This window comes from Lactuca virosa, chromosome 5 (genome assembly GCF_052849685.1).
Source record: "Lactuca virosa cultivar CGN04683 chromosome 5, Lactuca_virosa_CGN04683_v6, whole genome shotgun sequence".
In the NCBI taxonomy this organism is placed as follows: domain Eukaryota; kingdom Viridiplantae; phylum Streptophyta; class Magnoliopsida; order Asterales; family Asteraceae; genus Lactuca; species Lactuca virosa.
This window is the reverse complement of record NC_136430.1, coordinates 360,040,666-360,063,485: the sequence shown is the minus strand read 5'-3', so window position 1 is coordinate 360,063,485 and position 22,820 is coordinate 360,040,666.

Below are 22,820 nucleotides of genomic sequence, written 5' to 3'. Positions count from 1 at the left end.
CTCTAAGTACAAGGAACTTGTAGGTATACTACTTAGTCATTAAGTAGACAACTATACCTATACTACATACTCGTATAGAATTGAAATAAGATTTATACGTAGCCGTTTTTCCTCGTATAGAATTGAAATAAGATTTATATGTAGCCATTTTTACTCGTATAGAATTGAAATAAGATTTATAAGTAGTAACCTACGTTTGTATGGAATTACAAACACTTATATTCATAGTATATGAGACTTATAGGTATACTACTTATTTGGTAAGTAAACCATTATACCGAGGATATATATACTATATGTTAGAAACAAGCATGAGTCAAAATGATATCTTCAAACTATATTATATACTTTTCCAACTTGGGAAAAAGTACTATTTTTACTCAGAGTCAAAACCTGTGAACTTACCAACTTTATGTTGATGTATTTTCAAAACGCATGTGTTTTCAGGAACTTGATAAGCTGGAATAATATAACTTTCTATTATCAATAAAGGTACGTAGTTTACAATGATTCTTTTGTACTGTTCAATATATATTTGATAACTATGATACAAGGAATGACGTTACACCGCCTGGTGTTTCCGCCGCCAGCTGGGGGTGTGACAGTCAAGGATGGGAGTTTAGAGATTTTGGATGAGCGCCTGGGCGCATTCCCTACTGAGGTTATGGCTATTGTTGGAGCTCAAACTGTTTCTTTCCGTGAGTTCCGTGCTTGTGGATCTCCCGAGTTCTCTGGGGAGAAGGACCCCACTGCTAGTAGGAGATGGTTAGTGGATATGGCTAACACTTTCAGGATGAGTTTCTGCCCCGAGGGGTTGAAGTTCAGATTTGCCTCATGTCTTTTGAAAGACAGAGCCTAGAGTTGGTGGGAGGATATATACTTGACATTGGGAGGCAAAGCCTTGGAGACGATGACTTGGGATGAGTTTGTGACCCGGTTTAGGGCCGAGTTTGTATTGGTTATTGAGGTACAATAGTTGGCAAGGGAGTTTTAGGACCTTCTCCAGACGACTAAGACTGTGATAAAGTTCACTGCCAAGTTTCGGAAGAGCGCTTTGTTGGTTCCACAATATGCAGCGGCCGAGGAGATGAAGAGGGTAAGGTATCATGGCATGCCGAGGGATGAAATCCGGGAGTTCGTGAGTCTACCCGGGTGCGAGACTCTGAATGATATGATTTCTAGAACCCGAGAGCGTGAGATTGATTTGGAGCACCTTAGGAAGAGGAAGCCAGAGCATACTTAGATTTCAGTGGGCCAGGTGAAGAGGCCCAAGACTCAGGGTTCATGTTCGAGAGGCCATCAGGGCTGGGGATGTTGTGACAAGTGCGTGAGGACCCATAAGGGAGGATGTCGGGAGATAGTCTGAGGATGTTTCATTTGTGGTCATATTGGTCATTTTAGTAGGGATTGCCCCCATGGGTCGTTCCCGATGTGTTTTTACTACAACAAGGTGGTCCACAAGAAGGCCGACAGTCCGATGTTGAGGGGTGGAGCAGTGAGTGCACCTGCTCAGTTACTTTTGAGGATCACTGACGGTCGCGGGGGTAGGGCAGGATCCCCCAGCAGCGAGGATTCGAGCATTACAGTGTCAGTCAGGGAAGGCCAAGGTTTTATCAGATGCTGTTGCGGGTATGTTATCTTTTGCTTTCTTCTTGATTATTATTAGTATTTATATTGCTTTGGAATCTTATTTGGTCATGGGTAAGCATTATCTTTGGTTTAACTCTCTGTTATTGCCTGGGTTATATCATCAAGAATTGTTATATGCCATTTTGCATGCCATGGGTCATTAGTGTGTCGTATCTTGCTGAGCAGGATTCAGTTTGTTTGATTGTTGTTCCGGTTCTTTGATGAGGTCAATTCAGGGGTATCGTTTGGAAGGTCTATGGTCGGATCAGCTGGTTAGTTCTTCAAGGAAGTCAAAGTTCGGATGTGATAGCACTTGTTCAGGTAGGATCGATAGTCGTCTATGGCAGGACCTTTAGGTCCAATCTCTACCGTTGCTAGGGAATGAGTAGTAGCAAGAAGATTAAGGTGGAAACCGCATGAGGTTGTTTGAGCATTGGAAGTGTTAAGGGGAATTTTATAATCGTAAGGGTTGAGGATGGTTAGAATGTAGAGATCCTTATGAGGATGGGAAATTGGAGTGAATATTCTCCAGTTCAGAGTAATGATTTTAGTCTCTGTCACCAGCAAAAAGGGCTTAAAGATTTGGTGTTGTACCATGGGAAGTGATTAGGATTATCAGAATTGCTGAGATTTAAGGGAGTATTCATCTGGATTTCAAGAGTTGTGCGATCATCGAGATTGGCTAGTAATGGAACGCTAGTATTGGTAAGCGCAGGTCATCGGCGATTCAAATCATAAGGAGGTAAGATGGGTTGGGAATCCATCAAATCTTGAGGATTAGAAGAGTGCAGTCGAATCCAAGTGGGGGAGAATCTTTTGGTCTAAGGGATTGCACAAGAAAGGATATTCGTGTTTTGTGCACATCAGTAGTGACGCGTGGTGGGTATATGGATGGATCTAGGCTGAGGGTGTGGTAGGGCCTCTCTGTCTGTTCTTGTCTGATTAAGGATCTGAGGTTCGAAGCATGACCTGAACAACTGATTGGGATATAGGTGGATGCGGGGTTTGACTCAAGTCGATTTTGGTCGGTATGGTGGAAATGTTGTAAGTCTGCGATGTGATTGTAGTATTCGCCAGATTGAGACAGACCATCGTTGGGATGGTCGTTGGTATATCGGAGGATCAGTTCGTGCCTTGGGCAGGGCAAAAAGTATTGTCGGAGAGCATTTCTATGTTATAGGAGGAGGACCATTGGGGTCCGAGGCGAGGATAGACATGTGTAGCTCTCGATGGGGTGATACCTGTGGGCGAGGCCTACATGATTATGGAAGTGCAGATGAGACCTGGTAGAGACCGATTGGGTAAAGGTATTGGATCATGGTTTTAGTGGGATAATTATGTGGTCAGTGAGTGGAAAAGGGTGACACATAGGCTAGGGTAACCTTATCAGTTGGATTCTTAGGAACCTGGTGGCTGGACCAGGTGCGAGACTGGCAGTCTCAACGGCGGTTTGGGGATTTTTATATCCCGGTTTAGTGAAAGGTTGCCGTGAGTCTGAAGATTTCTGGTGAAATGCAAGTATAAATCCTTGGATCTTAGGTTACGAGTTATGTACCGAGTTGGCTTTTGGTTAAGACTCGCGTTGGGAATCGTGAGTGTATATGCACAAGATCTTTATTTCAGCAAGATATGAATTACATAATCTGTATGCCAAAGGCACCAGCTGGAGGGTTCAGGGTCGAAAAGTGATGTTTTCAGTTCTGATGTTAGAAAAGGCCCTTGTGATTGTGCTATGGAATGGTTCTACATGTGTGTAGGTTTGGCAAGTTATGGGGTTTCAAAATTATAGCAGTAGCGTATTGGTTCGAAATTTAAGGAATCAGTGACTTGTTCAACACTAGAAGGTTTAACTCCCAAATTGTCTCTTGTTGCTCATTATGTTCTTGGATTCATTAACTTCAAGTTGAGTCTTTTGCTCGAAAGATTATCTAATCCCTTTTTGTCAAGTGAAAAGTTTCCAGCAGCAACAAATGGTCAGTGATTCTATTTTCCAGTGGAAACAACAAGTAATCAGAAGTTGGGTAATCAGTTTGGAATGCAAAGTGGAGTTGATTTAGCAGTGGTTCAGTATGGGCTGTCTGTCGGGGAGTCAGAAAAGTTTAAGATTTCAGATTTTGGGTAGAGTAGAAATGGTTATTCTTCTGGTGTTAATTTAAGTTGAGTAAGGATCTGTTCATCGTCAGGACTTGGGAGCCCTGCCAGGGCTGGGTTCGATTGTATTTTTGGAAGGTTGTTGTATGCACGGGGTTGCTTATTCAGTTCGCATCGGGGTTGTGGTTAAATTACTCAGGCTGTTTGGCGTGCCTGGGATGGTAAGGAATGATTTTGAGGAAGAAATCTAATTTAAGTGGGGGAGAGTTGTAACACCCGATTCAAAGTATTTTTCAGTTTGGACCCTTGGTGTGTTAATGTTTTGCAGAATTGGTTCCTTCGGGACTGAATTGCCAACTTCAGAAAAGTTGGAGTACGCTGGGCGTACTCCTTGTACGCTGGGTGTACTGACTCTCTTTGTGACCGCGGATCTTGACCACATACACGAGGCATACGTGGAGTATGCATGGCATACGATAGCTTGAGCGAAACCCTAATTTTTAGGGTTTGCACCCTATTTAAACCTTATGAAAGCCTCATTTGGTCATGTTTAGCCCTCCTCCACCTTCCTTTGTTAAGAAATAAAAACCCTAGTATGTGTTTGTGAGTTTTGAGCCTTAAAGAGTGTTTGTTGGTGATTTATGAAGGAGAAGAAGAAGAAGACAATTTGGAGAAGTGTCTTGAGCTTGAAGATCCAAGGTTAGCTCATCATTGGCGAGCTTTTTGAGGTAAAAACTTACATATTAATGATCCATGATGCTAGATCTAGTTATGTGTTTATTTTATGCATTTTGAGTCCTTGGAGTGATTGATGAGCTTCTTGACTCACTCCAAAAGTATTGGTGTTAGATCTAGACTTCTTTTGTCCCCGTGTTCATAAAAATGCAAGGTTTATGGTGTATCTTGAACCATGCATGTGTTATGACCTTTGTTAAGCTCTTTTTGAGCACTTGAGCCCCATTAAGTCATGCATGTGTGTAAACTTGCCAACTTTATGTGATAAGTGGTCTTATAGAATCAGATATGAGAGTTTGGCTTGAAGTCTCAATGTATTAAGTGCTTAATGAGGTGGGGTGGCCAACTGAGGGGCATGCTGGGCGTACCAAGCTGGTACGCTGCATGTACTAGCCCCAGAGGGTGTACGCTAAGCATACAAGCTGAGTATGCCCTGCATACTCAGCAGGTGGGCTTCGGTTTTGGGCCTATGTTTAAACCTTAGAAAATTAGGGCCTTATTGGGCCATGAGGTTTCTATTTTTGGGCATAATTTAGATGATTGGGCCATAATTAGGCTTTAGGTGACCATTTTGGAATTGGGCCTTTTTGTGTAGTTGGTTTGGGCCTTGGCCTTTGGCCAAGTTAGGTAAAGGGTAAAGTGGTCTTTTACCCTTGTTTAGATTGACGGTTGCGGATTGGAATCCAATTATTAATTGGATGTTATTGGTATTGATAGCGCTGAGATTGTCGGACCAGCAGCCAAAGATTTATCTGAGTGTTTCAGCACATGGAGGTAAGTTTTCTCACCATATCCATGTTGAATAAGGTGTCTAAGTCCATAACTATTTCTGGTATGTACTTGACCCGGTTAGCATGGTCCATTTGGGTTGCATGGCATTGCAATACTTGGATTGACCAAAATGAGAGAAAGGAAACTTAAGGTTTATTAATATATTATAAGTTCTAATATATTAATAATATTATTTAATTGGTATTGATCAAAGAATTAATTTGGAATTAATTAAGTGATCAAAAAGAGACTAATTAAATATATGGGGTTGATTGTGTAAATCATCTATTCTTGTATAGTGGGCTAATGATCCATGGTTTGTATGGATTGGGTTAAAATCCATAAGGTGCTCCATGGATAGTCCATGGAGGTTACAAACCCATGGATCATGGAATATGGAAAGCCATGACAATTAGGGTTTACATGGTGTAACCCTACTCGTGTCACAACTATATAAAGACCCCTAGTCTAGCAAAATCGACTACTACTTGTACAAGATAGAGGGCAATCTGATTTTGAGGTTTAGTGAAACTTCTCTCAAGGTTATTCCAAGTGTTGTAGTGTTGTGTGAGACATTTGAGGCATCACACTTGAGGTGCTAGGCTCACAAGGTTCTCAAGGAATTCAAACTACAAAAGGTATGTTCTTCTTCTAGCACTTATGTTTAAAAGTTCCCCATGCTATTCTAGATAGGTTAAGAACCTTGGAAAATCAATTTTGCATGTATCATAATAAAACATAGATCCAAGGTTTCTAGGGTTGCATGTACACCTTAGGAGTGTTAGAATGCTCAAAACCCATCAGTGGTATCAGAGCCTAGGCTTGTTTATTTGATACTTGATGCAAACTTGTTGAAAAAACTTAGTTTTCTGCATTCTGCAGCATGAACTCGCCGAGTGAATGGGGGGACTCGACGAGTCCATGAGTAAATTCATCCTACTCGTCGAGTAGGTTCGTGCACTCGACGAGTAGGAGCCCCTGAATGCAGATTTTCGAGTTTTGCTGTTGGAAATAGACTAGAAACATTACCCTAAACTGTTTTGGTGTTATAAAATTTGTTTTAGATAGTGTAATGGTTATGCTAATCCATTTTCAATGGCTATTATCAAAATTTCATGTTTTATATGGTTTATTTATGATTCTTGAAATTGTTGATATGAACATTCATGAACTTATGAGTTTAGAAGATCATTGGAATTATTTGTAACTTGCTTGTTAGTTTAATTCTTGATCATTATGTGTTTTAATGGAATCCATAAATTGTACTCAAGTTATGGATTACCAAAAGTCATTCTTTTAAAGTCCATTATTAAACACATAGGTTACATAAAATGAAAAGTCTCTCATTTTATTAATCCATTAACTCATAAGTTATGGAAGATGAAAAGTTTTGAAAGTTACAAAACTTGCCCTCAAGTTTTGGAACATGTAAAGTCACTTTAAAAACTTTAGTTCCAACCCCTAGAATTTTAAAAGTTAAAATTCAATCCTTATACTTTATAATATTATAAGTTAATAATATATATATATATATATATATATATATATATATATATATATATATATATATATATATATATATATATATATGTATAAGAACAAGTCGTTTTACCATTAGTAGGCCTCATTCATGAAGCCGGTCTATAAGGGGGGGGGGGTATAAGGTTGTTGCCCATAAAATGGCAGCTTAATGGGTGTCCATTCTCACCCACCGCTTCCTTGACTGGTGGAGGGTCGTTAGCCGAACGGGTAGGACAAGGACTTTAAATCCTCATTAAAAGTATGATGAAAAATAAAGTATCTAAATGTTTTTATAAATTCCCAATCTTAGTTACTTTAGGAAAATGTGAATAAGGTGCTAACCCATGAAATTACACTTTGCAATTTGATTAAGTCGTTAGTGGAGCGTGTGTGGTTAACCGACACACTAACCTGGACTTAACAAGGTAGGCAAAGGGTAACTTAATGTTTATCATAGTATCGATGGAGCGCGTGTGGTTAACCGGCACATCGATTGAGGGGTAAATATTAAGGGTACCAAGTAATTTGCATGGTTACTTCACACCTTGTTTTGTGATCCTCGGCATCCCAGTCACAAAACCTGAAGGGCACACTCGAGATTGAAACATGCCATTGAAAAGTTCAATGAATCTCAAAGAATCTAGGAGTTTCAAAACCAATTAAGACCTAATAATTTACTTCGTTTTTCATGGTGGAAATTGGTGAATCGTCATTCACCTACCTTCAAATATTTTATAGCTTGGATTACGACATCCCTCTTCTAAGTTATAAAATATTGTGTTGGGTCCTAGCCTTAATATTACATTTGGGTGTTTTATTAAGGACTATCTTTATATCTAATCTAAACTTGTCTTTCTTCCTTTCAGATGTCTTCCAACAATGCTGCTTCTGGATCAAACCCTACCCGCTCCTTCTCTCTCATGAACCTTTGTGGGAGAGTCATCTTCGATGGATCCAACTTTATGGATTGGATTAGGAACATCAGGATGGTGACTCGGTATGAGGACAAGGAATATGTCCTTGACAAGGAGCTTAAGGAACTCGATGAGTCAGCTGCTACTCCTGAGGAGATCGCTGAATACCAGGCACATGAGAGAGATGCTACCAAAGTGGCATGTATCATGTTGGCCACAATGACAGCCGAGCTCCAAAAGTCCTATGAGGACTTCTACCCTTTTGAATGCACCAGGACTTGATGGACCGCTACCATCAGAGTGCTCGTCAAGAGCGGTATGAAAAATCATCTCCTCCATGATAAGAACCAGGATGAAGGATGGTGAACCCATCACGGACCACATGCAGAAAATGCAAAGGTATGTGAACCGTTTGCTGAAACTGAATGTGAACTTCCCAGAGGAGTTGGCAATTGATATCATTTTGCACTCCCTACCTTCGTGTTATGATCAATTCCGCATGACATACCACATGAACAAGGAGGAAGTTACACTCAGCAAACTTCAAGGACTTTTGAAGACCGCAGAAAGTGGTCTTAAAGGTAAGTCGGTTGTTACTACTCCTACTCCTACCGCGGCCCCTGTCTTGGCAATCGGGCAAGGCAAAGGAAAGAAGAGGAAGAGCCCTTCGAAGGGTACCAAGGGAAAGTCCCTTGATGTCTCCTCTTCAAGTGGAACCAAGAAAGGTTTCGTCACTCCTTCTGCTAACCCTAAAGAGGCTGAATGCTTCTATTGCCATGAAAAGTCGCACTGGAAGCGAAACTGCCCAAAGTACCAGCAAGATGTGAAGGATGGGAAAGTAAAACCCAACCATGCAGGTACATACAGTATATTGTCTAATAATTCACCCCATTCTAATTCTTGGGTCCTTGATATAGGTTGTGGTATTCACATATGTATTGATTTGCAGGGACTAAGAAGAAGTGAGAATGTGGAGCATGGGAAGATAAACTTGATCATGGGGAATAGGAAAGCTTCACCTGTCACCAAGATTGGAGTTTATTCTTTGTTGCTAAGTAGTGGATTAGTGTTAGATTTGAATAAGTGTTGTTACTCGTCTGAAATGGCGAGAAATATTATTTCCTTTCATGGTTTGTACAAACAAGGTTTTACCTTTTCATTTGATAATGATAGTGGTGGTATTAATGCTTTCTTTAATAATGTTTTTTATTTTAAAGCATTACCTTGTGATGGTGTATATGAAACTGTGTCGGTTGTTGATAACCTAGGAAATAATGTATTGTGTATCGATTCTTCCACTAGTTTGGATAAAGCATCATTATGGCATTATCGTCTTGGACATGTAAGCAAGAGACGCACATGCCAACTCCAAAAGGATGGAGTCTTGGAGTCGTTTGACCTAAAGTCAGATGATAGTTGTGAATCTTGTTTGCTTGGGAAAATGACAAAGTCACCCTTCACTGGTACTTGTGCTAGGGGTGAGGGTTTGTTGGACCTCATACATACTGATGTGTGTGGACCCTTCAGAACCGCCACAAGAGATGCTAATCGCTTCTATGTGACTTTTACTGATGATTTTTAGTAGATATGGATATGTCTACTTAATCAAGCATAAGTCAGAGACCTTTGAAAGATTTAAAGAGTTCAAACAGGAAGTGGAGAATCAGTTGGGCAGGAACATTAAGATGCTTCGATCCGATCGAGGTGGTGAGTATCTTAGTACAGAGTTCCTTGACTATCTTAAGGAATGTAGGATTATCTCACAATTGACACCTCCCAGGACACCACAGCTTAATGGTGTGGCTGAGAGGCGCAATCGAACCTTATTGGATATGGTTCGTTCCATGATGAGTCGAGCTTTGCTACCAATCTCATTCTGGGGGTATGCCTTAGAGACTGCCGCCCATATCCTTAATCTAGTCCCTACAAAGAAGGTTGCCAAAACACCTCATGAGATGTGGACCGGAAAAGTTCCCAATGTGGACCACATCAACATTTGGTGTTGCGAGGCCTTCGTGAGGCAGGAGTCTCACGATAAGCTCGAACCTCGAAGTAAGAGGTGTATTTTCATCGGCTACCCACAAAGATCCTTTGGTTACCTCTTCTACAGAGCCAATGATAATGTGGTCTTTGTAGCAAGGAGAGGAGTCTTTCGAGAGAGAGAATTCATAAGCCAAGGAAACAGTGAGAGGCAAATTGACCTTGAAGAAATTCAAGAGTCAAGTGGTGAAGGAAGCTGAAACCCTAGCAATCAACTTGAGGCGGAAACTCCTGTTGATCCGACATAAGAGTCTGTACCTCTGAGGCGTTCCACGAGAGTTAGGAATGCACCTGAGCATTACTATGGTTTCCATATTACTGCGGAAGGTGATACACTTATCAGTGATAGCACACTGGTAAGTCTGGATGAACCTAACAGCTACACGGAAGCCATGGCAGGCCCTGAGGCTGCTAAATGGAAATAGGCTATGGACAGCAAGATACAATCCATGTATAACAATCAATTTTGGAACTTGGTTGACAATGTACCAGGTCGCAAGACAGTTGGGTGCAAATGGATCTTCAAGAAGAAGACCGACATGGATGGTAATGTACACACTTATAAGGCACGACTGGTTGCAAAGGGTTTTTCTCAAACTCCGGGAGTTGATTATGATGAGACCTTTCACAAATAGCGAAGATTAAGTCTATTAGGGTTATGCTAGCCATTGCTGCATTTCATGACTATGAAATATGGCAAATGGATGTCAAAACCGCTCTCTTTAATGGAAAGTTGGCTGAGGATGTTTACATGAGTCAGCCAGAGGGATTTGTCAGTGCAGAGTACCCTAATAGAGTGTGTAAGCTTGAGAAATCCATCTATGGATTAAAACAAGCACCTCGCAGATGGAATCTTTGTTTCGATGAGAAGGTCAAAGAGTTTGGCTTTTCGAGGAGTGAAGATGAGTCATGTGTATATGTCAAGGCTAGTGGGAGTATAGTCAGCTTTTTGGTATTGTATGTGGATGACATACTACTCATAGGAAATGACATCCCAACTCTGCAGGAAGTGAAGTCCTGGCTTGGGAAGTGTTTCGCTATGAAGGACCTTGGTGAAGCTGCCTATATCCTAGGGATAAGGATTTTGAGAGACATGAGTAAAAGATTAATTGGAATTAGTCAGAGTACCTACTTGGATAAGGTGCTAAATAGGTTCAACATGCAGAATTCCAAGAAAGGAGAGTTACCGATCCAGAGTAATGCCAGACTGAGTAAGACTCAAAGTCCGAGTACAGAGGATGAGATAGCAGAAATGAGTCGAGTACCGTATGCTTCCGCTGTAGGCTCGATCATGTATGCTATGACTTGTACTCGTCCTGATGTGGCCTTTGCATTATGCATGGTCAGCAGATATCAGGGGAACCCTGACAAGGCTCACTGGACTGCGGTAAAGAACATTCTCAAGTACCTGCGGAGGACTAAGGACTGGGTCCTTACCCTCGGTGGGAGTGATGACTTGAGAGTATTAGGGTATAGTGATGCTAGCTTTCAGACTGATAGGGATAATTTCCGCTCTCAGTTAGGCTGGGTCTTTAGCTTAAACGGAGGAGCAATTTCTTGGAAAAGTTCCAAGCAGGAGACAATGGCTGATTCAACTTGCGAATCAGAGTATATAGCGGCAAGCGAGGCAGAAAAGGAGGCTATATGGCTAAAGAACTTCATTGGAGACCTTGGAGTTGTACCAGCTATAAAGGAGCCTATAGAGATTTTCTGTGATAGTGAAAGTGCAGTTGCCTTAGCCAAGGAACCAAGGGATCACGGGAGATCCAGACACATCGACAGAAAATACCATTTCATCAGACATCGAATAGAAGAAGGAATCATCGTGGCAAAGAGGGTATCATCGGATGAGAATCCGGCATATCCCCTCACGAAGGGACTGGGCAGGGTTAAGCATCTCCAGCATGCGAGGCGCATAGGGCTAAAGGATGATATTAGTTTTAGTAGTTAGATAGCTTTGAAATGTGTAAAGTGTAATTGACATTTGATGATGAATAAAAGTTGTGTTTATTTATGAGTAAAGTGTTTCTATCTTTTGTCAATCATTTACTATCATTTCAATTTGCATGTTTTGACTTCCAGAATAATTATGTTATGGTATATCATATTATTCAAATTATCCATAGTCGGTCATATGTTGGAAGTAGATATGAATCAAGACTGTCATGTAGTTGGTTGTAGATGTCTAAGATGTTGGACATTGCAAAGTGTTGCTACAACACTCATGAGTGCTTATAAGTTCTGAGTATTGGATTCAACCCACGCTCACTTGTATCACTTCATGGAATTTATCTCGAGTGATCGTGAGACGGTAATATCATATAAGTCTTCAAACCTAGACATATGACTTGTTGCCTATGAGTTGGTTATGCATTGATTGTACGAAAACGCACTGGTAACTCGATGTTATAAAACGTGCCTTTGTGTACAACTCAACTAGTAGTAGAACAAGCATATGAGTCGAAGTTTATCTGTTGCTTCTTGGATTAGAAGCGATATATGGGCCCCTTGATGATTTTGTGTTGACACATGTACCAGGCCCTGTCAGAACTAAGTTGATGTGTTCAATTAAGTTCTATGTCAAACAAATCGGAAATCGGGAAACAAACTGCTGGACAATAAGTAAGACATTGTTCCATGTATTTGTCCGGCTGATATCTAGAACAGAGGATTATATGATCACTTATCTTAAATGGCGTATCAGCATCATCTCAGTTCCGCGAGACATTGAAAGAGCTACGATTACTGATCGGTTCCTGAAGTCATACTTGCAGTTATAGTTATTAGACTTTTCCAAGTGGGAGACTGTTGGATAAGGTGTCTAAGTCCATAACTATTTCTGGTATGTACTTGACCCGGTTAGCATGGTCCATTTGGGTTGCATGGCATTGCAATACTTGGATTGACCAAAATGAGAGAAAGGACACTTAAGGTTTATTAATATATTAAAAGTTCTAATATTAATAATATTATTTAATTGGTATTGATCAAAGAATTAATTTGGAATTAATTAAGTGATCAAAAAGAGACTAATTAAATATATGGGGTTGATTGTGTAAATCATCTATTCTTGTATAGTGGGCTAATGATCCATGGTTTGTATGGATTGGGTTAAAATCTATAAGGTGCTCCATGGATAGTCCATGGAGGTTACAAAACCATGGATCATGGAATATGGAAAGCCATGACAATTAGGGTTTACATGGTGTAACCCTACTTTTGTCACAACTATATAAAGACCCCTAGTCTAGCAAAATCGACTACTACTTGTACAAGATAGAGGGAAATCCGATTTTGAGGTTTAGCGAAACTTCTCTCAAGGTTATTCCAAGTGTTGTAGTGTTGTGTGAGACATTTGAGGCATCACACTTGAGGTGCTAGGCTCACAAGGTTCTCAAGGAATCCAAACTACAAAAGGTATGTTCTTCTTCTAGCACTTATGTTTAAAAGTTCCCCATGCTATTCTAGATAGGTTAAGAACCTTGGAAAATAAATTTTGCATGTATCATAGTAAAACATAGATCCACGGTTTCTAGGGTTGCATGTACACCTTAGGAGTATTAGAATGCTCAAGACCCATCAATCCATGGGTCGAAGGCACCAATGCCGACCTATTTCTTGCTATGTGGAATGCTTTGATGTCTTTGTGATAATTGTATGAAAGACCATGGGGGTAGCCCATGACAATTGTGTGTAAGATCAGGATATGGCCCTCGACATCGCAAGGGAATACCACGGGGGTAGACCATGGCACTCGTATGAAAGATCGGGATTTGGCCCTCGGCATTGTGAGAAAATACCATGGAGGTAGCCCATGACACTTGTATGTTTTGTGTCGGTATTACGAGAAAAGACCATAGGGGTAGCCTTTGGCACTTATATGTTTTGTGTATGTGGTATTTTGGGGAACTCACTAAGCTTTGTGCTTATAGTTTTTATGGTTACGATTTCAGGTACTTCCGGTTCGAAAGAGAAGGGCCCGACTTGATCGCAGCGCATCCACCAATGTTTCCGCATTATGATGAGTTTGGGATTATACTCTGATAACAGTTTTCCAATAATGTACTTTTGAATATTTAAAAAAGGGATAATGAATGTTTGGCTTAAAGACCGTTTCCAGTTTACTTTGCATCATTTATATATGTTCTCACACATGATTAGGAGGTGTTTTATCATCCAAAAATACTCCACTTAATTCATTAAGTCCCCAATCAAAATGCTAAGTTCATAATGCTCAAAATTACATAATTGGAGGGATTAAGAGCTTAAGTTGATCAACCTTGCATTCCAACCATTATGACTTATTAAAAAGTCATTCAAAAAATCCTTGGACATTTCCAAGTGTTTAAAATTACATAAATCTCATGTTAAGTCCTTAATGGAGTTATGGAACGTCCAATTCCATTCCAACTTTACCATTTTGCCCTTATGATCATAAACTCCATGGATTCATATAATAATCAATCAAAACTTGGTAATTTTCATCAAAATTATTCTAATAGAATGCATTCATGGTGATGAACTTTATTTTCTCTACAATTATACCATAATACATAAAATACATTGGTGTCATCATAGTTTCCCAAAACCACTTAAAATCCATGTTTATGCAACATTCTACCATCATGGACCTGTTTGAGCCTTTTAGATGGATTCATTGTCATAAAAGATCATCTAGGTCATTGAATCCATTCCATAATATCTTATAGATACAAAATCCCCGAATTAGATTCTAGGGCTCATGGAGATTTTTACCAAATCATCAAATCCATCAATGGGATGATTGGATTGCGATTAGAACTATGAAAATCACTCAAGGGAGGTTAGAAAATCAAACCCTAATCATCAATTGAAGCCAAAACCGACATTGGGGTTCAACCCCAATGATGAACTCAAAAAATAGAGTTAGCGGAGAACGATTTATACCTCATTAACCTTTGATTGCTGCCCTTCTTGCTTAGATGCTTCAAAACTTGCTTGATTCAACCCCATAGATGTAAAAATGGAGGACAACCACCATTAGATGAGCTCTCTACTTGTTTTCCATATTATGGGGCCTTAGTGGAAAATGGATGCATGTTATTTCCCTAACATTTTCATATTTGGTCTCTTTAGTTTACATCTTTTGTCAAATTTACCATCACTTCATTTATTTTCACATTTGCCTAAAAGGTTGACATGGAAAGTCATCCTCCATCTATTATATAACTTTGGTAATCCCTTCCATTAATTCGGTCAACCCATTGGTCAAAGTTACTTTGCTACCTTGACACTTTTGGCCCTTTAACTTTTAAAATTTTACTATTTTAACTTCTAAATTTCTAAACTTCATATGAACTAATAATATGATTATTACTTGATGATTTAACTATATAAATCTGTAACATCCCAATTTTCAAGACCAAAAATTTTGTTTTTAAATAAGTAACTTATAAAACTGTTTACTGAAAAACATCATCGAATCATATCATTTCATAAAACCATAGTCACATGTCTCAACCCATATAATAAAATATAAACAATGTCAGTGTACAATCCCATGAATCTCATAAGGCGGAAATCCTATGTGTGTGTGATGCGCTGCTACCGTGCCGACTCCTTCCCCTTCGATGAAGAAGTACCTGAAAACAAAACTGAAAACTGTAAGCACAAAGCGTAGTGAGTTCCCCCATCATACCACATACCATATAACAAACATACTGACATGCAATTATGGGGTGCCTGACCTACCAATGTCAAGCCATTCTGGGGTGCTCGACCTACCCTGCCAGGCAATTCTGGGGTGCCTGACCTACCTATGTCAAGCCGTTCTAGGGTGCTTGACCTACCCTCCGGTTTATCTGAACCGGCTACGGAGACTATTTCACCCCTACTACTACTACTACCATATAATAACATAACATAAACATACTGACAAACAATTCTGGGGTGCCTGACCTACCCTTCGGTCCTTACGACCGTGACACGGGAACTAATCCCCCTACTACCCCTATCACATAACATCATATCATGCTAGCACATAGAACATATCAGGTAGTAGCAAACCTAGATAATTATCACCGACAACCATCTAGCAAATAACTCCTACTAGTGGGCCGACATTGTGGCCGTAGACCCACTTCTACTGGAAGGTAACTCACCTCAATATCGTGAAGTGTCTGAACTGTCCTCGATGTGGGAATCAACTCCTCTCAAACTCCTACACATAACAACCTTCCTTAGTTACCATTTCATACTCTTAACCCTTTCAAGGGTCAACTCAGGTCAAAGTCAATGTCAAGGTCAACACCCTGGTCAAAGTCAACTTTTAGTCAAAGTCAACATCTGGTTGACTCAACTCGCCGAGTTGGTCCACCAACTCGTCGAGTTCCATAATCCACCAAAATCATGGAACTTCAATCCTACTCGTCGAGTCTTTCAAGAACTCGTCGAGTTCTCCTTCATATAAAATCGGGACCTTTTTGCTCTTGACTCGCCAAGCTCGTCCATGAACTCGTGGAGTCCTTCTTCATACAAGTTGAAGTGTTTAGCCCTTGACTCGCCGAGTTCTTCCTTGAACTCGTCGAGTCCTTCTTCATACAAGTTGGGACATTGCCTTGAAATCGCCGAGTTCATCCTTGAACTCGTCGAGTTCTTTGATCTTCAAGTCCATATTCACGTCCATCTTGTTGAGTCCTCTTCTAGACTCAACCAGATCGATCAGAAACAGAAAAGGTTGGGAACCATAACCCGACTCGCCGAGTCCCCCAAAGTCTAAGTCTACCAAGTTGATTTCAGTCGGGTTTAATGCATCCAGAACATAGATCTGACCTCCTAGGATCGATATGGAACGTAAAGTTACAAACTTTATGTGCATGCATGGGTTAACTAGCTCATAAGGACCTAAAATGAAGTCTACATGGTGCATGGGACTCCCATGGCCATAAAGTTCGCACCTTTATGCCATGGGAACCCTTAAAGGTTCTAGATTTGAAGTCAACACTCTCATATTCACTCAAATCTCGAAAGTGACTTAGAAATGTCCCAAAAATGACAAGATGCAACCTCTAAAGAAGATCTAAGTGATGGAAAGCCAAGGTTGAAGCTTTTTACCTCAAACAAGATGGAAATGCAACCAAGACTCTAGTTCCACTGCCTTCTGCTTGGATCTCCAAGCCCTTCCTTCCTTCTCTAAGCTTCAAATCACTAAAATGGCACCAAAATAGCTCAAGAACACTCACAGCTGATTATGGTTTTGTGAAGAGAGTCTGAGGGTGATGGAGGTTGGAGTGGAGACCCTATAAGTAATTTAAATAGGGTGCAAAACCTCAAATTTAGGGTTTCATCCTGACAGGTCTACTCGTCGGGTCGGGGCTTCCGACTCGGCGAGTAGACTCTTCCACCCACGTCCAATCATTCTCATCTACTCGACGAGTTGGGCCTCCAACTCGTCGAGTCCCTGTGTAAATATGCAAAAACTTGTAATAAAAATACGTACCGGGAACCGGGTGTTACAAATCTCCCCCACTTATTTTAGACTCCGTCCTCGTAGTCTGCTACTGCATCTGGAAAAAGCTCGGGGTAGTGCTCCCTCATCTTTTCCTCCGGCTCCCAAGTCCATTCTGAGCCCTTGTGGTGCTGCCATTGCACCTTCACCAGCTCGACCCTCTTGTTCCTCAGATCCTTCGATATCCTGTGGAGGATAGCAACTGGTCGCTCAATGTAATTTAGGTTGTCATCCACTTGAATATCCTCTAGAGGTACTACTGGAGAGTCATCTACCAGGCACTTCTGCAGCTGGGAGACGCGAAAGGTACTATGAATCTGACTGAGCTCGGCTGGCAGATGCAGCCTATATGCTACCTTGCCCACCCGGGCAACAACCCTGAAATGACCGATGTACCTGGGGCCTAACTTGCCCCGCTTCCTGAACCTGATGACACCTTTCCAAGGTGACACCTTCATGAGAACCATATCCCCGACCTGGAACTCCAGGTCCGAACGGCGCTTGTCGGCATAACGTTTCTGCCGACTCTGAGCAGTCTGGAGCCTGCTCCAGACCTGCTGGATCCTATCCGTCGTCTTGAGTACCACTTCAGTACCCCCCATGGCTCTATGCCCAACCTCACCCCATCAAATCGGGGTCCTGGACTTCCTCCCGTACAACATCTCGAAGGGAGGACAGTCGATGCTCGCGTGGTAGCTATTATTGTAGGAAAACTCTGCCTAGGGAAGGTAGGTATCCCAGCTACGACCAAAGTATAAAACACATGCCCGCAGCATGTCCTCCAAGGTCTGGATGGTCCGCTCGCTCTGACCATCCGTCTGCGGGTGAAAAACGGTGCTAAAGTGTAGACGAGTGCCCAACTCGTCGTGAAACTTCTTCCAGAATCTGGAAGTGACTCGCACGTCTCTATCCGAAATCACGGAAACTGGCACTCCGTGTCGTGCTACTATCTCTCGGATGTAGATATCGGCCAGCTTCTCGGCCGAGATGCTCTCCTGGACCGGTATGAAATGGGCACTCTTGGTCAATCGATCCACGATGACCCAAATCGAATCCACTCCCCGTGCGGTCCTGGGAAGCTTTGTGATGAAATCCATAGTAATATCTTCCCATTTCCACATAGGGATATGCAACATTGTGTCTTTCCGTGAGGCCTCTGGTGCTCTGCCTTGACCTTTCTGTAGGTCAGTTATCTCTCGACGTACCAGGCTACATCCCGCTTCATGTAGGGCCACCAGTAATCAGGACGAAGATCTCTATACATCTTCATTTCCCCGGGATGAATCGAGAATCTGGATTTGTGCGCCCCCTCCATCAAAACCTGGCGCACCCCTCCATGGTATGGAACCCACACCCTACGGTGTAGTGTCAGCAACCCACGACTATCATAATCGAAGGAGGAAACCTGACCCACAATACACTTGCTCTTCCGATGTTCCTCCTTCATAGCCACCTGCTGGGCCTCTCGGATCTGCTCCAATAGTGGAGTCACTACTGTCATCCGCAAGCAAATGTCTTTGATCGGGGCTGCCTTGTGGCTAAGAGCATCGACCACAACATTGGCCTTCCCCGGGTGGTAGAGGATCTCACAGTCGTAATCCTTCACCACATCTAGCCACCGACGCTGCCTCATGTTCAAATTCGGCTTATCCATGAGGTACCTTAAGCTCTTGTGATCCGTGCAAATGGTACAACGGACCCCATAGAGGTAATGTTGCCAAATCTTGAGGGCGAAGACGACCGCCCCCAACTCCAAATCATGCGTCGGGTAGTTTGCCTCGTGAGGCTTCAGTTGCATCGAGGCGTAGGCTATGACGTTCCCTCTCTGCATCAGTACTACTCCCAAACCCGATATGGACGCATCACAGTATACTACAAAATCCTCCACGCCCTCCGATAGGGCTAGGATCGGCGCCTCGCACAATCTCTGTCTCAGTGTATCAAACGCTGCCTGCTGCTCAGGCCCCCAGCGAAAGACAACGACCTTCTTCGTCAACTGGGTCAAGGGTATGACTATCTTGGAGAAGTCCTGAATGAATCTCCGGTAATAGCCTGCCAATCCCAGGAAACTCCGAATCTCATATGGAGACTTCGAAACCTCCCATCTCATCACAGCCTCCACCTTGGCCGGGTCAACCACAATACCGTTCTGGTTGACAAGCTGCCCAAGAAACTGCACCTCGTGCAACCAGAACTCACACTTGGAGAACTTGGCGTACAGGCTCTCCCTCCTCAAGGTATCCAGCACCTCTCGTAAGTGCTCCTCGTGCTGCTCCTGCGTCTTAGAATAAACCAAGATGTGATCAATGAAAACTATCATAGAATGATCCAGCATCGGTTTGCATACACGGTTCATGAGATCCATGAACACGGCTGGAGCATCGGTGAGCCCGAAAGGCATCACCACACACTCGTAGTGGGCATAGCGAGTTCGGAACGCAGTCTTCTGCACATCCTCGTCTCTGACCCTCATCTGATGGTAGCCTGAACATAAATCTATCTTGGAAAACCAAGATGCCCCCTATAGCTGGTCGAAGGGATCATCAATCCTCGAGAGTGGGTAACGGTACTTCACTGTTACATTGTTCAGCTCCCGATAATCTATACACATCCGATGCGACCCATCCTTCTTCTTCACAAACAGGATCGGGGCTCCCCAGGGTGAACTGCTAGGCTTAATAAATCCCTTGTCTAACAGCTCCTGCAGCTGTGTAGATAGCTCCCGCATCTCAGGAGGAGCCAACCGATATGGTGCCTTGGCTATCGGAGCCGCACCAGGGACTAGGTCGATCTGGAACTCCACCTGCCTCTCCGGAGGTATCCCCGACAGTTCTTCTGGAAATACGTCCGGGTACTCTCGAACCACTGGCACATCACTCACAGTCGCCTTACCAGTTCCCCGGGTATCCATAACATAGGCGACGTACCCTGCTGAAGGTAGCGCCTAGCCCTCGCTGCTGAGCACAAAGCTGGTCCTCGCTGTGGCCTCTCGCCCTGAATCACCAGCTCTCCCCCACTTGGGGTCCTGATACGCACCAACTGCTGTGCACAGTCGATCACCGCCCCATTAGGGCTCAACCAGTCCATGCCTATGATAACCTTGTTCCCACGCAACGGAATGGGAACCAAGTCTACTAGGTAGCGCTCCTCATACATTCTCAAAACATAATCTCTGAAAACTTCTGATGCCTGTACTGATCGGTAGTCAGCAATCTCAACCTCTAAAGGGCAATCCAACATACCCGAAGACTCAGAAAATCTCTTGCTAAGTGCAAGAGAAACAAATGATCGGGTAGCCCCCGAATCGAATAACACATGAATTGGGATGCCGTTCACATGGAACGATCCTAAATATAACACATAAATACAACACATAAATATCATAATCGACATGAAATAAGAGTTAGGGAGAAGAAAACATACCCGCCACCACATCAGGTGCGGCACGCGCCTCCTCGACGGTCAACTGGAAGGCTCGACTCCTCACCACCGGAGCATCTGTCTTGCCATGTTGGCCATCCGTAATCCGCAGGGTCGCTGGAGCTGGCGCCGCCATTGGCCCTGCTGCTGTCAATCTCGGGCAGTTTGCCTTTTTATGGCCCTTCTGATTGCAATGAAAGCAAATCAGGTCTGATTTCTGGAAAGTGGGAGTAGGGGCAGTACAATCCCTGCCCAAGTGCCCAGTCTTGCCGCACTTGTGGCAGCCCGATGATCCCAATCTACAAACCCCCTCATGCAGCCTGCCGCATTTCCTGCAGCGGCTCTGGCCCGGCTGGCCCTTCGACCTAGTGTCAGATCCCTTGGGTTTCTTCCCCGAAACCCCAATACCCTGCTCAGTCTCCGCCTTTCTCTTCCGGAGGTGCTCAATGTCAATCTCCCTTTCCGTCGCCCTCGCAATCATGTCATCCAATGTCGGGCATGCCGAGTAGCTGACATGTTTCTGAATGTCAGCTCTCAACATGTCATGATAGCGGGTCTTCCGCATCTCCTTATCCTCTGTATATTGAGGTACCAATAAGGCCCTCTCTCTGAACTTGGCGGTAATCTCCGCCACTGACTCTGTCGTCTGCCTCATATCAAGAAATTCTCTGGCCAGCTGCTGAAGCTCCACAGACGGCGCAAAGTCAGCCCTAAAACTGGTCACAAAGTCTGACCAAGTCATAGCCTCAATGGCTGGGGCTCCCAAAGAATCACTGACCGCCTCCCACCAATCTCGAGCTAGGTCCCTCAAACAACCTGCAGCATACCAGACCTTCGACCCCTTAGGGCAGAAGCTCGTCAACTGAGCAAACTCCATGTCTGCAATCCATCTCCGGGCAACAATGGGGTCCTTCACCCCGTGAAATTCTGGCGCACCACATCCCCTAAAGTCCTTGAAGGAGAGTGTGTGTGTCCCTGATTGAATAGCAGCCATGTCACTCCGAAACGCCCTGAGGCGATCCTCCATCAGCTCGATAATCCCTTCCTTGATCGACCTAAAAATCACTGGGGTCGACTCAAGGATGCCTCTCGTGATCTCAGAAGCAATGAACTCTCGTAGTCCCTCATCAACTGGCTCGGCACCTGATCCCGAACCTGATCTCGAACCTGATCTTGACCCTGAACCTCCTGCTCCATGACGCGTAATCACCACCATTCTGAAACAAAACACATAATTGTCAGGGTCATACATAATCTCGCGAGGTCTCACACATTCTACAAGTTCCCTGGGTCTATCTCAGCCCTCCTTGACTCGAGTACGGATCCTCTGATTTCAGTAGTACGGGCCCATACTACCTTCCACATCTATCCGTACTTTCCTTAAGGATTTCCTTGAATTCACCAAGTCCCTTCTACTACTACTGCTCGCTGCACTATTCTCATCCTAGGCTTACCCTAGGGTAACTCTCCGACCTACTCTCTGCCATCAGCTGCATAAGGGATTCCTGCCACCTTTACCTAACTAGCTTGCGAATACCATTACATATCACTAAGACCAGATAATTCTTCGAATGAAAGATCCTGCCCTACAACGGTTGGAATCAAATAAGAGCTGTGAAATAGGGCTAGACCTAACCTTCTGAAATTATTTAGTCCTCACAATATGCAACTCAACGTATTCTCTTACTAGTTATCCAAAGATAACTGGAACTCCTAAAAGCACAAAGCAAACAAAATTCGGGCATTGAGCAACCATACCAATCATATCCTATTCAGGCCATCGTATTACTGACTAATCGGTTCTAGCATGTAACTCAATAAACACATATAGCAGGCACATAAGGCATCTTCCTAGATCCTTAGCCCTAATCTAGCATGCAGTTCTCATACATATACAGTAGGCATATAACGCATCATTCCTAGATCCTTAGCCCTAATCTAGCATGCAGTTCTCATAATCATATCATAACATAACATGTATAGGTATCTTGGGGAAAACTTACTTGAGCTCAGCCGGTTGCACGCATCACACACCTTGTTCTTTCTCAAAACCTTTTATTTTAAATTTTAGAAATATTATTTTCTTGTAAAATTCTTTTAAACCCTCGATTTGAGTCCAGACACCCCAGAGGTGTGTCCGAATCCCTCAAACCAAGGCTCTGATACCACCTTGTAACATCCCAATTTTTCAAGACCACAAATTTTGTTTTTAA